The following is a 14,915-nucleotide window of genomic DNA, read 5'->3' as shown; positions in this document are numbered from 1 at the left end:
CTGGAACTAGAGACGGGAGCTCACTCCGTAATGCGGCACCCGGGTCTCGAACTGCTGAACTACCGACCTTCCACAGCCTGCAGTTCAGCATCTTAACCACTTGAGCCTACGATACCACTAAAAGCCTGATAGCCCAGCCTAGTCTGATCTCATCAGAGCTTGGAAGCTACACAGGGTCAGCCACAGTTAGTACTTGGATGGGAGACCACCAAGGAAGACTGAGGTTGCTGCATAGAGGAAAGCAATGGCAAATCACCTCTGCTCATCTCTTGCCTTGGTCTACCACTGTGGACCCTTTCTACCATCAGCACCCAAAATCTTAGTTTGGAAATCTCCAATGAAGTTCTTGACAGAAAGAAACAAAGTACATCTTTACTCAGTTCATCACTAAATGGTGGCATTCACTGCCAGTGGATGTAGGGTCTGATTCAGTATAAGGCAGTTTCATGCATCTCATGAGATTCTTCTTTTGTAATTCGTCACTCTCCTTGAGCAGTTAGAATGTTTGTGGACGTTCCGTGACATCACAGCTGCTCTACAAATGGAGAAGGAGTTCTTGCCAACCAGCAACAGCCAGGTTTGTGTTTGTCTTGTCTGCTCACCCATACAAATCAGTAGGCCATGAGCATAGATGACTTTAAAAGGAAATTAGACAAATTCGTGCAGGATAGGTCCTGCAGTGGCCACCAGCTGTGACCTTCAGCAACAGTAAACCAGCACTAGGTGGCAACATTTAGTACATTTTAATCCCATCTTTCCTCCAAAGAGTGGTACACATTGTTCTCTGCTCCCACATTTTACCCTCACAACAACCCTGTGAGGTAGGTTAGGTTGAGAGCGACTCACCTAGCAAGCTTCCATGGCTTGAACGGGGATCTGAGCCTGGGATGCTGATATCCCAGTCTGAAACTGTAACCACTACACTACACCACCCTGGCTCAATTCTACTGGTAAATCTAGTCTTTGTGATTCTCAGACCCTGGGCAAAAGACCAGGATGGGGCCTCCAGAATCACTGCCATCCTCCTGCCCCCGCACAGTCAGGCTCAGTTGTGTGTGTGTGAAGTGCTGTCAAGTTGCTTCTGATTTATGGTGAACCCAGAGGTTGATTGGGGGGGGGATCGCAGGGGATCGCAGTGAGGTGCGGGGGCGGGGCACATGACGAAGCCCCGCCCCCTGCTTCCGGCCACCCCACTTCCGGCCCTCATTCAGCCAGGAGGAGGCAGGAGAAGAGGGAGGGTAAGTTGCTTCCTCCTCGCCTCTCCCCACCCCTGCCTGCCTGGGGCCAGGGAGGGCCTTGGCGGGGCTTCCTTGCACTCCTGCTGGCCTTGCAGGCTAATGAGTTATGCTAATGAGTTTCCCTAGCTCTTTTTCTACGAAACGACCCCTGGGTGAACCTATGAATTAATACCCTCTGAAGTGTCCTGTTGTTAGCAGCCTTGCCCAAGGTCTTGCAAACTGAGGGCCCTTGTGGCTTCTGTGATTGAGTCGATCCATCTCATGTTTGGTCTTCCTCTGTTCCTGCTGCCTTCAGCGTTTCCTTCAGCGTTTCCTAGCATTAGTGACTTTTCCAGTGAGTCTTGTCTTCTCATGATGTGACCAAAGTACAATAGCCTCAGTTTAGTTAAGACCACCCCTGGGTACATCAGTGGGAGGCCCAGGCAACCAGTTGGCCACTGTGGGAAATGGGAAGCTGGACTAGATGGACCACTGCTCTGATATAGCAGGCCACATCATATGTTCTTATGAAGGGGAGGCATGCTAAGGGCTTACTTGCCAGTCCAAGTTCATTGTTGCAATTTAGTGGACCAGTTGAACCCATTTTATACAAAACTCATTCTTCTGTTCCTCCCCCTTGCCCCCCCCGTCACTGCTGCCAATTGCCAGGCTGCTGTTTCACCCACACCCTTGTGGGCAGCAACAGAAAGCCCCAGACCTTGTTCTTCTCCTGTTCTAACTGAACTTTCCATTTCCCGCTCAAAAATCCATCAAATTCCAGTGGTGTGAAGGCTTGTGTTACAATAAAAGTTACGGAGGGGCTGTGGCTCACTTGGCATGCAGAAGGTCCCAGGTCTAATCCCCGGCATCTCCAGTTAAAAGGATCAGGTAGGAGGTAATGTGAAAGGCCTCAGCCTGAGACCCTGGAGAGCCGCTGCCGGTCTGAGAAGTCAATACTGATTTTGATGGACCAAGGGTCTGATTCAGTATAAGGCAGCTTCATGTTTCTCATGCGTTTCTCTTTAAGGTACCATGAGATTCTTCTTTTGCAATTTGTCACTCTCCTGGAGCAGTTAGACTGTTTGTGGAAGTTCCGTGACATCACAGCTGTTCTACAAATGGAGGAGGAGTTCTTGCCAACCAGCGACAGCCAGGCTTGTGTTTGTCTTCTCTGCTCACCCATACAAATCAGTGGGCTGAAAGCAACATTATGCCTTGCTTGGAAAGCTCCTTAAACACCCAACAAATCCCTTGCTGCGGTACTCCGTTTCTGCATCTCTCTCTGCCCAGCTGAACAGTGCTTTCCCTCTAATCCTCCTTTATCAGGGCTCCTAATGCTCTTCTCCCTAATTCTCTCCCCCAGATCCTTATCATCCGTCTACCTAATTTCATTCAATTTTTCTCTCTAATCTCGTTACCAGTCTAATCTCTCCAGTCAATGTTCCAATCCCACACACTGCCACAAAACGTCCGGGAACATGCGACCGTCAATCCAGTTTATTATCTGGGGTTGCCGCCGTGTAGTACCAGCCGTCCCCTTTTGCTTGTGCTGTGCAGGTTGGATGCACTTGGCTTGCTGCTGGTCTGGCCCAGTGCTGTGAGCTGCACGGAAATAGCAACTCCTTGGAGCAGGTGAAAAGGTCTCAGGGCCACTACAAAGCACAGTGTGGCCCTTTGTAACCTTTGGTCCATTGTTTCCGATTGCTGGATGGGACAGGCTGCGTGGGCTCTAGCTCAGTGGTAGAGCATCTGCTTGGCTTGCAGAAGGTTCCAGGTTCAGTTCCCAGCATCCCCAGTTTAAAAGGACCAGGCAGTAGGTGATCAGAAAGACCACTGCCTGAAATCCCTGGAGAGCCACTGCCAGTCGGAGTAGATCACAGTGACTTCAATAGACCAAGGGTCTGATTCAGTATAAGCAGGGGTCATTTTGTTGAAAAAGAGGTGCAGGAGCTAATTAGCATAACATATTTGCATATGCCACATCCCCTGGCATCACCGGAGGTGTGTCAGAAGGCAACACCCACCGCTCAGGCTCCACCCCAAAAATCTCCAGGTATTTCCCAACTCAGATTCAAACCCGGATCTCCCAAATCCTTGTCTGGAACACTAACCACTACACAACACTTCATGGGGCAGTAGCTGTTGAGCAGTAGCAAGCAGCTGGGCCTGCGTGAGTTATGCAAGTTGCATGGTGTCAGGTTGTCCAGTGGCTGAGAGAATTCCTTTCATATAGCTACAGGTGCTGCTTCTGTTATGGGTGAGGGTTGACCCAATGTATTTTCAGCTGCCATCGATGATGGACAGCAGTTGGCTCGATACTCCCCTACTGGTCCGAATTTTCCACAGCTACCAATGTTTTCTCATGAGGGTGTTTTTGGCTGACAACATCAAAGTATAAATCAATCATAATCAATCTATTTAATTCTTGACATGGCCAAATCTGTGGATTGTTGGATCCGGAAACACAAGACAGATGTTTCTACAAAAACTCGGAAATTGAAAACGTTGTTGTCGTTAGCCATTCAGTCATGTTCGAATTGCCAAAATATTTTGATCTTGTCAGCCAAAAACATCTTCATGAGAAAACATTCTTAGCTGAGGAAGATCCAGACCAGATCAGGGACTGTCTTCATAGGGTCCCCATAGGGTATAATGGTCCTCCCCAGTTGCAGGGGGGTGGCGGTGGCTCCCATCATTGACGGGGAAGGCAAATTGCCACTGCAGTGCAACTCCAGAGAGGGGGGATTTAAACTTTAAACCCCCTCAGTCTTTGGAGTAGCTCCTTTCAGATGTTTCTGCCTGGCAGCGGGGCCAGCACTGGCCCCGCTCTCATGCAGAAGCTTCTGCTGGGTTCCCTTTCTCCCCCTCCCTTTCCCTTCATCCCACTTGGAGGTGAGGCAACGGGAAAGAGGGGGGGGAGGGAATGGATCCCAGGCGCTTCTGCCTGTCAGAGGGGCTGGCACACTGGCCCCTCTGTCAGGCAGAAGAAGCCCTGGATTCCTTTTCTCCCCACCCCCTTTCCCCCTCTTGGAGATGAAGCGAAGGGAAAGGGGGGGGGAGTTTACTTGTTACTCCTGGAACGCTGTTCCTGCACGTTCCTGCTTGAAATGACCCCTGAGTATAAGGGGTTTGTGTGTTGCTGGTTTGGGCAATGAACGCCTTTCCACTCTGATCTGGGTTGTTGTTGGCCTGATGTGTAACATTCAACTCAGCTCACTTGGTGGATTAAACTGGAGGAGACTTGCTTTCTCTCCTGTCTCTGCTTGGCCCAGCATTGTGTGGGTTAACCAGGGAGTGTGGCTGCCCACCTTCAGGTGTGGCCTGGAGATCTCTCAGAATTACAACTCCAGACCACAGAGATCAGCTTCCCTGGAGAAAACGGCAGCTTCAGAGGGCAGACTTTGTGGCCTTATACCCTGCTGGCGTCTCTCCCCCCCATACCTCACCCTCCCCAGGCTCCACCCCCAAATCTCTAGGAAATTGCCAACCCATAGTTGGCAACCCTGAGGAAGCAAGACGTGGACATGTAGACCTGCCTCTGAAGCAGGAGAATGGAGCTGGGGCAGCTAGAGCCGTTTGCAGTTAGAGCAGGGATCCCCAATCTCATTGACCCGTGGGCACAAAAAGGCTGCCACAGGGGGAAAATCATAGAATGTTAGAGTTGGAAGGGACCTTGCAGGTCATCTAGTCAACCCCCTGCACTCTGCAGGAGTATAGCCGAAAGGTAGCCCTACAACATACCCGAAAGATGGTTGTCCAGCCTCCACTTGAAAACGTCCAGCAAAGAAGCATCCACCACACCCGAGGCAGTCTGTTCCACTGCTCAACCACTCTTACAGTTAGGAAGTTTCTCCTGATATTTAGCCAGTAACGACTCCCTTGTAATTTTCACCTGTTAGATCTAGTCTTGCAATCCGGAGCAAGAGAGAATAGATCTGCTCCATCTTCTACATGACAGCCCTTCAAATACTTGAAGACTGCAATCATGTCCCCTCTTAGCCTTCTCTTTCCCAGGCTCAACATACCCAACTCTTTCAGCCTTTCCTCATAAGACTTGGATTCCAACCCTCTCACCATCCTGGTTGCCCTCTTCTGGACACGCTCAACCTTGTCAACATCCTTCTTAAAATGTGGTGCCCAAAACTGGACACAGTACTCCAGGTGAGGCCTGACCATAGCAGAATAGAGTGGAACTACCACCTGTTAATGCATCCTAAGCTTGCATTAGCTTTCTTCGCAGTCACATCGCACTGCAGGCTCATGTGTAGCATGTGATCAACCAGAACACCTAGATCCCTTTCACATGCTGCTGCTGTCTGATTTTTTTGTACCTAAGTGTAAGACTTTGCACTTATCTCTATTGAAATTCATTTTATTTGTCTCAGCCCACTGCTCCAGCCTATCATAAAATGGTTTCCACAGAGGAAGGGAGTCACAAAATGTCTGCCACAGGGGGGAAATCACAAAATGGGTTTCACAGAGGAAGGAAGTTACAAAATGGTTGCCTTGGGGTACTGGAGCCAATCGCAACTTGTGAAGTTGCAAGCCCAACACCCTCCTAAAATGGAGGCAGCTGTTTCTGAATGAGTGCTCCCTGCAGACTCAAAGGTCTTCTGGGAACTACTGAGGTGCCTTCCTGCTCCACTAGGGTGGAAGAAAGCCAGGATTGCCTTTTTGCTGTGGGGAGAAGCAAATGGGCACTAGGGATAACCATCAGCGGGTGCCGTTGTGCCCATGGGCACTGGGTCAGAGCATGAGTCTAACGCTGATGAGACATGGGTTTCCTGCTCAGCTGTGAATTTCGCTGTTGATGTTGGGCCAGTCGCTCTACCTAGCCTACCTCACAGGGTCATGAGGTTAAAATAGGAAAGGGGAAATGTATACCACCAGAAGCTTCTTGGAAGAACAGAGGGATAAAAATTAGAGTAGGTTGCTTTGGGATGCCTTACACAGCCATTTAAGGGGAATTGTTTTACAGCAAATCTGGAAGAACCAGTTTGATTCCTCACTCCTCCACATGCAGCTGCTGGATGACCTTGGGCAAGCTACAGTTCTCTCAGAGCTGTTCTCAGTCAGAGTCAGGGTGTCTGCTGTGGGGAGGAGAAGGAGTCTGTAAGCCGCTTTGAGACTCTGAGTGAAGGGCGGGGTATAAATCCAATCTCTTCTTCTCTCTTCTTCTGCTTAATACTGTTATTGTTGATATTGACTCTCCTGCATGCTTCACAGTTATCCTCTTCAGTTTGGTCAACATCAAAGCAGAGGCAAGGTCGCACTTGCACTGCACCCATTTTACAGACAGGGGAATGGAGGCTAATAGTATCTTGCCAGCCTCCTCGTCCCCACCTCTGCAAGTTTAGGTTGCCCTTGTCTGTGGGATGTGGGTGTTTCAGCACTGGAGCACTTGTAGATGAGTGCTGCAGATACAGGAATGCCACCCCTGTGCCTGCCACTCAAGGCCACTGGCATCCCTATAAATACTGTGCCCTTCAGAGAAAGGTCAGCTCACCACCTAGCAAAGATGTGGCCTGTGCCATATTTAGCACCACATACCCTGCCCTGTGTCCTGTTGTCTCTCAGCTTGCTGGGAGATGTAGTTCTGTCATGTTTGTATGCAACCATTCCAGCATCCGGGGCTCTGTGTCCTCTCACCACCCCCTTGGCTCTGCTGCTAGCCCTGTGCCTTCGCTCTAGGTAATTCCATTTCAGGCCCTTGGTTCCTTTGCCTCTCACGATTTCCCTGCCTCAGTAAAGAATGGCCGCCCTTTCGCTCTCCCTTCCTCCAATTCTACATCTTGATTCTGTGTCACCTTGGCTGAGCTTTGGGCGGTAAGATGCTGCTGCTCAGCTGGAGTTGGACCCAGAATTTGCTCAGAAGGCATAACAAGAAGGCAAAAGATCAAAATGGGGACCACACATAAGAGGATCAGTTCTGCTCAGCAGCACAGCCTGCAGTAACCCTGGGCTGCCCCCCCCCCAATAACAAATATTTCATTTCCCCCTTCAATTTCCTGGATCTATACCATGTTGGTTTATTATTTATTTGATATTTAGTAGTTGCCCATCCAGAGGGTCTTGCAGCAATTTATGACATTTGAAATCCTATAACGATACATATAAAATCCTTCTTTGGTACATCAAATAATTAACTATTAACTTTAGAAAGTCTGCCCAGGCAAAAGGCAGGACCTCCGGGTCTTTTAAAAGCAACAGCTGGCAGGGGTTGGGACTGAGTAGGGGGGAAAGTGTGTATAGTAAAATTTTGCACACTTTTAGAAATCCTTTTTTCCCCTTAGGATCCATAATTCTATATCCTCTTCCTCCAAGTGCATACCCAACAAGGAGACAAAGTTCTGCTCGGGGGTCTAGCTTTCCCCTCCTTTCCTTGGGTATGAATGCGTAAGCTTTGGAACCAAATGGTCTTAAATGTTTTAGAGCTGGCTTTCTGCCATACCAAATCTCAAACGGAGTTAGGCCTGTCACTTTGGAAGGTATTCTGTTATGCAAATATACTGCAGTATTGACAGCTTCAGCCCAACAGAGATCAGAAAGTCCAGATTGCATAAGCATGGAGAGAGCCATTTCTTGAATGGTCCTATTTAGTAAGATCAAATCAGTCAGTCCTAAATGAAATCAACCCTGACTGTTCCCTGGAAGGCCAGATAATGAAACTGAAGCTCAAATACTTTGGCCACCCAATGAGAAGGGAGCACTCACTGGAGAAGACCCTGATGCTGGGAAAGATTGAAGGTCAAAGAAGACGAGGACGGCAAAGGATGAGATGGTTAGATAGTGTCATAGATACAACGAACATGAAGTTGAGCCAACTTCAGAGGATGGCGGAAGACAGGAGGGCCTGGCGTGATCTGGTCCATGGGGTCGCGAAGAGTCGGACTCGACTGTGCGACTGAACAACAAAACGGGGGGGGGGCAACCCCACAGCCCTAAAATGAGTGTGTAGAAACGGTGGGAATTGTGATAAATGGTTTACACATGGGTGAAGAGTGGCAGTGGACCACAGCTGGTCTCCTGTACACAAGGGGGGGGGGGAGAGAGGAGATTTGGGAAAGCGCTGCTTCTCTGCTCTTCAGAACAAGCCGCACCCGCCAAAGCATCCTCTATGCAGCTCTTGAAGGCACAGGAATCCAGCGGTCCTCTGTCACAGCCCATCCCCCCTAGCTGCAGGTGCACTGTGCCTCCCTGCTGTGCAAAGAATCCCAAATTTAGACACAGCTGAGCCTGAAGCACCAGGATTATGACACCTGGCGGCCTGCAGAAGGGAGGGGATTTGGCCTGCTCCTGATTTCCATTGATTGGATCTAGAGGATGAGGCTGGATCTCCGTTGGCTCCAAGTCCAGCCAGCCACCTGTGATCTTGTTCTGTACTACACCGGAGCACACACAGCGTACAGACAGCAGGGAGCTGGTGTAGTTAACATTTAAACCTATATTCGGCCCTAAAGCTTTCAGGCTGACCTCAGCCTCGCTCTGAAACCTCAAACTGCACGAGGAGAAATGAGGTCAGAGTTGGATGTTCGAATAATTCCTTAGCAGTTTTTAAAAAGGAATGTGCTCCATGGAAGTAGGTGGTTACAGACTGGATACGGGAATCCCTTTTAGACCTTACAAAATGGAGTAAAGGGTCCGAGTGGTCACTCCAGTCCTGAGACTTGGATTTTTAACAGCATGTTTAACATTCCCAGTCCCTGTTGTTTCAGTGGGAAAAGTTGAAAACACACAAGGGAAATTTGCAGTAAGGGTTTGTGGAACAAAGGCGCAGCAGCAGCAGCAGCAGGAAAACCCTCCCCCCTGGCACCCCCATCCCTGCCCCTAGCACCCATTCTGTCACCTCCTGAATCTCAGTCTGTTTTTCCTTGTCCTCAGAAGGATAAGAGGTTCGACTCCTTGTTATCAGAGCATGTGCTAGTTATGTAAAAACACCTGGGGACAAAAAAGTCAAGCCCCTCATTTCAGCTCCTTGTCCCTTAAATGTGCCGTGGTTCAAACCTGTCTGTGTGTTCTGTGCTGTCCAGTCGCTTCTGACTTATGGCGACCCTATGAATGAATGTCCTCTGAAACAACCTATCGGGAACAGCCATTCTCAGGTCTTCCAAGCGGAGGGCTTGGGGCTTCCTTGATTGAGTCCTTGTCTTCTCATAATGTGACCCAAGTACAAGAGCCTCACTTCATTTTAGTTTCTAGGGAGTTCAGGCTTGATTTGTTCTAAAACCCACTTACTTGTCTTTTTAGTGGTCTGCAGTATCCATAAAACTCTCCTCCAACACCACATTACACTTGAAGTTCAGACCTAATTATAGTGATATCAAAGGTGTCTCAGCAGCGTCATGGTTAGGAAACATGGAACTAATACACAGCAAGAGAGCAGACTTTTCCAGGGCCTTGCTCAGTTTCTCAGCATCCTACTTTGCCACAAACAAGAACCTTTAGACAAAAAAACAGAGACTCCAGGTCCAGATCCTGATTATAATCATTCTTCTCCTATCACCTTTTCTTCGTTCCTCCACCTTTGTGCCTTGTTCCATAGGATCTTTGTTATTGGATCAAGTACATTTCCAGACTTCTTCCTCAACCCAGATCGCATATTTCAGTTATTGTGGACTTCAGTCTGTGTGTGGGATTCTTAGATGAAGAAAAATAAACAGGACTCTTGTAGCACCCTAAAAACTAATACAGTTAACATAAGAGATGCTAATGTTGGATCAGGCCAAAGGCCCATCCAGTCCAACACTCTGTATCACACAGTGGCCAGAAATACCAGTGCCATCAGGAGGTCCACCAGTGGGGCCAGGACATTAGAAGCCCGCCCACTGTTGACCCCCCCAAGCACCAAGAAGACAGAGCATCACTTGCCCCAGAGTCCCTATCTATACCTTGGGGCTAATAGCCACTGATGGACCTCTGCTCCATATGCTTATCTAATTCCCTTTTGAAGCCATCCATGCTTGTAGCCGCCACCACTTCCTGTGGCAGTGAATTGCATGTGTTAATCACTCTTTGGGTGAAGAAGTACTTCCTTTTATCCGTTCTAACCCAACCGCCCAGCAATTTCATGGAGTGCCCACGAGTTCTTGTATTGTGAGTTTTATTCCAGGATGAACTTTTGTGGGCTAGAGCCCACTCTTTCAAACAGAATTCCATAAAAGGTTTTTGCGGGAGCAGTATTCTGTTAGATTTTCAAAGTGCCAGAAGACTTGTGCTTGTTCTTGCTGCAGCTGACCTGGCATAACTGCATCTCTTGTATTACTGGGTGAGGAAGGAGGGCACTAAAGGCATGCCCCCTGAGTCATGGGATTACCTCTGCAGCAACTGTGCTGTATGGGAACCTGATCAACACTGAATGCAGCAGTGTCTCTTCATTGTCTCAGGTGGAGGTCTTTCACATCACTGGCTACCCAAACGTTTTCACTGGAGGTGTTGGGAACTGAACCTGGGACCTTCTGCACACAAAGCCGATGCTCTGATATTGAGCAATAGCTCCTTCCTCTATGGCAGGGGTTCTTAACCTGTGGACCATGGACTCCCAAGGGGTCTCTGGATACATTTCAAGGGGTCCATGAACTTGGATGGGGAGGGGGGGAATTACATGTTTATTTTCACTGACCCTCTAATTGAAATTTAGCATTTCCTTCCATTATGAATGTAGGTAAACAAACCACAGTAGTATTAGCAGTACCTGTGACTTTGCCACCAGGAGAAATCACAGATATTTTCATATCACATCACAGCTGTGGCAGATATCTCGAAATATCATTTCCGTTCATCACTGCTTCAACATTATTCTGAGAAGGGGTCTATAGGCTTCACCAAACCAAAGGGGTCCGTGGCACGAAAAGGATAAGAACACCCCTGCTCTATGGTATGGTGTGGCTTTCTGTTCACCCCAGGGATGTGGGTGGGTCAGGCTGAGATGTACCAAAACAGGGAAGCCTGGGAGTATTTCTCATGTTCGTACTGAGAACACCAGTTGATACAGGGGAAACAGTTGAGGGGTTTACTTGTGGGTTTGGGGAAGGCCACTGGTTCACCACTGTAGGCCACAATACTGGACTAAGTGGCTCTTTGGGTCTAATACAGTGGGACTCTTATGTGCTGGAGCTTGTACTGTTGATGGAAAGAACAGGCCTCCTGCAGGGACTAATCTTAACATTTCGTCTCCCACCCCCACATACAAGGAGCCCTGCCGGATTAGGCCAAACAAATCGTCCATCTAATCCAGCATCCCACTTCACATAGTGGCCAGCGAGTTGCCATGGAGGTCAGAGGTGAAGGCCTTTTTGACGTTGTCCCCTAGCACTGGTATTCAGAAGTTTGTTGCCTCTGTTTATTGAGGGTCCCATTAGTCACCATGGCTAGTAGCCACTGATGGACCCTCTCCTCCACAAATCGGTCTAATCCCCCTTTAAGGTCATCTAAGCCCAGGGCCGTTCCTATATCTACTGGCAATAAACTCTTATTTGAGTAAAGGAACTATTTCCTGTTGTCTGTTCCGAATCTGGTGCCCATCAACATAATTGAGTGCCTGAATTCTGTCTTCTGGTTATGAAGGAAAGGTTCTATCCACCTTCTCCACCCTATTCATAATTTTATTAAATTTGCCTAGTAGAACTTCATCTCTCATCACCTCAATTAGACCGCCATTAGGTGGCAAGCTAGATTTGTTTTTAAGGCAAGAGACATTTCAGAGGTGGTTTGCCGTTCCCTGCTCCTGGTATTCCTTCAAGGTCACCCATCCAAATACTAGCCAGGGCCGACCTTGCTTAGCTTTGGAGATCTGACGAGATCAGGCTAGCCTGCGCTATCCAGGTCAGGGCTCTAAGGACAGATTTAGCATACCTGTTTATGAATCCTTCGTAATGTGTATTCAGTATCACTGGACACAACAGCTCCACCTTGCAGAAGGCAGCCTAATTGAGGTGATGAGAGATGAAGTTCTACTAGGCACAAAATTGTTGAATTGTTAAAGGATTACAATATGCAAAATGCTTACCCAGTAGCAACACCAATGTCTACAGGTTATACGAAAGAACCAGAAGGGGAATGTTTTGATAACAAAACCTTATACCAATCATTGATTTATTTAACTACTTGGTCTCGCCCTGATATTTCTTATGCTGTGCATTTGTTGTGCCAAAGAAATGCAAACCCAACTATGAAGGATTGGAATGCAGCCAAAAGAATACTGTGGTATTTAAAGGGCACTTTACAATGTAAACTTGTGTTAAAATGTGATGACAAACAACAAGTTATAGCCTTTACTGATTCAAGTTGGTGTAAGTGACAGTGGAAAAGCATAACTGGATATGCAATAAATGTGGATCACTGGTTATCTGGAAATCTGTAAAACAACAGTACGTGGCTACTAGCAGTTGTGAAGCTGAATTTGCAGCTATAAATGATTGTACAATACAACTTGAATGGCTTCAACAGTTATTAACAGATTTTGATGTATCATATGACAAACCAATGTTGATTGAATGTGATAATACAGCAGCAGAACAGTTAGCTGATTCACAAGGAATCAGGCCTCGGAGTAGGCACATCAACATTAGGTATCAACATGTAAGGGATACAGTGCAAAGAGGTTTAGTTACATTGCAGCACTGTTCTTCCCAAGATCATAGATACTGAACCTTAGGGGGAGTGTCAGTCTATAAGCTTCAGCACTATGATCAGAAGCATCTATCTGACATCTATCTATACTACAAACACTGCCATACAGTAATTATAATTCTGTCCTTATAAACTACAGAAACAGCCGTAGAATGGAGCATCACAGCCCAGTAACAATTCCACTCAACCAGAAGCCCAGGAATAGGGGAACATATAGGGCCAGAAAAAATTCTGCTCAGTATAATGGTTAAGTTTGCCACAGAGCAGGGTCCACTTCAGCCCCTCCCCCGTCAAGCCCTTCTGCTGCAGTATCTCTGGTTTGTATCGGATAACCGTCTCAAAAGCGCTGCATCCCCTTCTGCTTTCTCCAAGGTGTCAGGAGGAGGCCCGTTTCAGTTTCAGCCAGGAGCCTGACTCTTATTTCAGATACATCCAGCAGTTAAGAGGCAAGGAGAGAATGAAATCCCAAGGCCCATGAAAAGGTCAGGCATAAAGCTAAACAGAGCTCTGGGTGACTCACAGAGAGATGAAACCTGAGTGGTGTAGAACCCTCCACAAGCCCCCAAGGGCTGCATACCCTTACCGGGTCCCTGCCCTTGGCTTGGAAGACAAAATTCTTCCCCTTTTCTGTCCCTTTGCAAGGGGGGAAACCTGACCCCACACACACACACCCTGCTGTTTTCAGCAATCCTAACAGAGCTTGGGGTGTGAACCCAGGAAAGGTAACATACATACATATATATATATTTATAAAACAATTTGTTTCACAGAGCTTTTTAAAAAATGCAACTATCTGCATCATGTTCCTGGAACAGGTTTTTTCCGGAGAGGAAATGTCAAAAAGACTGGGTTCCTGGATTCCAGTCCTTTCTTGCATCATGCCAGCAAAGGAGTCCATACAATTTTGCAAAGTCTGCACCTGATGGGTCATTAAATCCTTCTTACTGCATGGCAGGATCCAGAGCAGCAGGCAAGCCCAGGGCCTTTAGGGGCAAAAGTGCTGATGATAGTTAAAATGCCAGGAGGCATTATTTCCTCTGCATTTGAGCCTGTCGCTGCAACTCCACGGTGCAAATGAGAGGAGGGAGGAAAACTGACAGGTCCTCCCCACCCCCCTTCCCCTCATGTCAGCAAGTGCTGCTATTTCAGCTGGCGGGAAGGGCTCCTTCCCCACTCAGGGAGCTGGCACTGAGGCTCTCTCCCAGGCCTGAAGAGAAACAAAGCTGCCTCACATAGATGCAGACCACTGGGGCCATGCCACTCAGGATCATGCACTCTCCCAACAATGGCTCTTCAGGAAGGCCTTTCTAGACAGTGGCTACCGATGCCAGGGACTGGACCTAGGGCCTTCTGTACTGCAAGTAAATGAAGGACGAACTCAAGCCCCTTTGTAAGATTGGACTTGAGCAGTGAACAGAGGGCAGCTGGCCAGCATTTTGGCCACTTTAGACAATTCTGGCAGCAGACTCATCTTGAATCTCTAGATACGAGTCATTCGACTCATGTGTCTTGTGACTGGTTTTGCCCATCACCTGAGGCATTTCCCCCCTCTTGAACAGCTGGCAGGCTTTCCTCCCTTACCCCAGATTCTCCCTAATTGAAATTCTGAGCCTCACAGAGCCAGGAAAAGGGGATGCGCTTTCCTCTCTGCTTTCTAGGGAAGAACAGTCCTTGGGAAAGCTAAAAGGCTGTGCCTGTTCTTAAGCACAGTACCTTTCCCCACCCTAACATAATGCATGGTGGTGTTAGGTAAGGGATGAGGATCACAGCATCGTTACAGCTCGCCCTCCCCCCAAGTTGGATTACAAGCTTCCCCCCCCCCCCACGAGCCATTTCTTCTGTGTAGCTTAAGCACTCTGGGCAGCTGGGGTGATTGATGAAGGGACAGAAACAAAACTTTTTCCATGCTGAAGAACAGCATGTTCTTGCTGGGAAAGCTTTTCTATTCGTGTGGGCACCAAGAAACAGCTTGGGTAGAGATCCAAATATACTGGGCACCGAAGAGACTGATTCAACACCGTAGAAAACAGACAGGAGCAATGCATCGAAGCAGAGGATGCAAAAGAAGAC

The sequence above is a fragment of the Gekko japonicus genome, unplaced genomic scaffold (assembly GCF_001447785.1).
Source record: "Gekko japonicus isolate JY-2015 unplaced genomic scaffold, Gekko_japonicus_V1.1 scaffold313, whole genome shotgun sequence".
NCBI classification, from domain to species: Eukaryota; Metazoa; Chordata; class Lepidosauria; order Squamata; family Gekkonidae; genus Gekko; species Gekko japonicus.
This window is presented reverse-complemented; position numbering follows the sequence as displayed.